The sequence below is a fragment of the Engraulis encrasicolus genome, chromosome 8 (assembly GCF_034702125.1).
Source record: "Engraulis encrasicolus isolate BLACKSEA-1 chromosome 8, IST_EnEncr_1.0, whole genome shotgun sequence".
NCBI lineage: Eukaryota > Metazoa > Chordata > Actinopteri > Clupeiformes > Engraulidae > Engraulis > Engraulis encrasicolus.
Window position 1 is genome coordinate 17,959,995 of NC_085864.1, and position 2,500 is coordinate 17,962,494.

Below are 2,500 nucleotides of genomic sequence, written 5' to 3' on the forward strand. Positions count from 1 at the left end.
GTTTTACCTCTTGCTCTGTACACCCTGAACAGAAACGGATTTGAAGACAAATGCCATCGCTGCCTAAAATGTCAACAAGAGACAGCCTGTGTTCTTTATTCCTACGTCTTCAATGATAATGATGCTACCTGTACTGGCGGTGCAGTCTTGATACATTTAACCCCCAACACACACACGCAAACACACACATACACACACACACACACACACACACACACACACACACACACACACACACACACACACACACACACACACACACACACACACACACACACACACACACACACACACACACACACACTGGAATGTCATAACATTTATAGGAAATGGCATTCTACATTTCGCAAGCAGGTCCAGACCCCGACTGTATTAAATATCAATATTCTAGTCGTTAGCATAACCTTTGACCTGGAAGAGAATAGCAGAACAAAGGCAACAGATAAAGCTGAAACAGCATATGTATCGAGCAGCTCAGTAATGGGCCCAGTATGACCTACAGGGCTGCTCTAACTCGCTGCTTTCATCCATGCCCTGCCCTCTGTCTTTCCCCCCATCTTTGTCTGCCCTTCCATTACAATTTCCCTTTATTGCACCTGACGTACGTAAGAAAGACTGACTCTGTGTGTGTGTGTGTGTGTGTGTGTTTCTGTGTGAGTGTGTGTGTGTGTGTGTGTGTGTGTGTGTGTATGTGTGCGTGTGTGCGTGCGAGCGCACATGGGTGTGTGTTTGTGCGTGCATGCTTGACTGTGTGTGTTTCCCCTTGTACCTTTCAACACAAGCAAGACGCTGATGTGCTAAAATCTGCAACACACTTCAAACACATTCGTGCATGGGTGAAAATGCATACACACGTATACCAGTGACCCCTCAGGTTTTCATATCCAGCTGCACTCTAACTTCTTATTTTTAGTGCGTAAGTGAATTAGCTTTTTTGACTGTTCCCAGGTCAGTGGTTGCCGTATTCATACACAGCCACAATGCCGTCTTTTGTCTCTGGATGGCCTTGAGAGGCACTTTGATCCTGGAGGAGCAGCAGAGTGCACGCTCTCTTCCCCCTGCTCCTTGCTCTCAATGCTGCGTGCACATGTTTTGTCTGTGCGCAAGCAATTAGCCATACTAGATGCATGTGTATCTCTGAGTCTTTGTGTCTGTGTGTACTGTATGTGTGTATAGGCCCTGGAGCTGGGGAATATAAGTGGTGACCAGTGAAGGGGGTATGGTCATCCTTATCCTTTGTAAATGAGAGATTGGGAGGGGGGGAGAGAGAGAGAGAGAGAGAGAGAGAGAGAGAGAGAGAGAGAGAGAGAGAGAGAGAGAGAGAGAGAGAGAGAGAGAGAGAGAGAGAGAGAGAGAGAGAGAGAGCTGCGTGTACATGTTTTGTCTGTGCGCAAGTAATTAGGCATCGTAGAAGTATGAGCCTTTGTGTGTACGGTATGTGTATATAGGCCCTGGAGCTGGTTAATGGAGATGGTGTGTGTGTGTGAGAGAGAGAGAGAGAGAGAGAGAGAGAGAGAGAGAGAGAGAGAGAGAGAGAGGAAGAGAGAGAGACAGACAGACAGACAGACAGACAGACAGACAGACAGACAGACAGACAGATAGACAGACAGTGAGAGAGAGAGACATGGAGACAGAGAATAGGAAATGGGGCAATGGTCAGAACAGAAAGGAAAGGTGGGAGGAAAAATCAAGACGAATGGCAAGGGCAAGAGAGGGGGAGCCAGTCTACAGGGGTGCTGAGGTTTATGCCAAGACCCTTTACACTGTTTTATACCCCCTCCCCCTCCTCTTTTCTCCCTGGACCCTATTTTTTGCTAATATTACTGCGTTTGTGTACGTGCATGCGTGTGTGTGGGGCGTGCCTGCGTGTGTGCTTGTGTGTGTGTGCTTGTGCGTATCCTTGTGCGTGCTTGGCAAGGGATAGGGCTGTCCAGAAATAACACCGGAGTGCAGTAGCAAAGCGGAGGGAAATAATTATAGTGCCGTGCTGGCAAACGCACAGCGTTTTAACAAAGAAATCAGCACACGAATGAAAGAGTGAACGGGAGAACGGAATCAGCCCTGAACAAGCGAACCCCGATCTGGGACACAAAACAGAACGCCTAAGCGAGCATGAGGCATAGCCCATTGCTCCAGAACACAGGACCTTCATAAGCAAAAAGGGGGTTCTGGCGTGTGCGCGTGCGTGCGTGCGTGCGTGCGTGCGTGCGTGTGTGTCCCCGCTCTGGTCAAACTTGGACCGTGTGTGTGTGTGTGTGTGTGTGTGTGCGTGCGTGCGTGTGCGTGCGTGCGTGCGTGCGTGCGTGCGTGCGTGCGTGCGTGCGTGCGTGCGCGCGCGCGCGTGTGTGCATGTGTGTGCGCATGCACACTCTAATGGTCAGGAGGAAATACGGTGACGACAGAGATTACACAGCATTGCACAGCGTTTTGCTTCCCTTCAAAGGGACGCCCACTCTTTCCTCCTAGGGCCCCCTCATACGATAACTAAAACTATGAGCTG

At 49.6% G+C, this 2,500-nt stretch overlaps 1 protein-coding gene across 3 annotated transcripts in view; it reads left to right on the plus strand.

Annotated features, from left to right (window-relative positions):
• robo2 (roundabout, axon guidance receptor, homolog 2 (Drosophila)) overlaps positions 1 to 2,500 on the plus strand; it is a 367,809-nt gene that overhangs the window by 165,413 nt on the left and 199,896 nt on the right. The window lies entirely within an intron of this gene.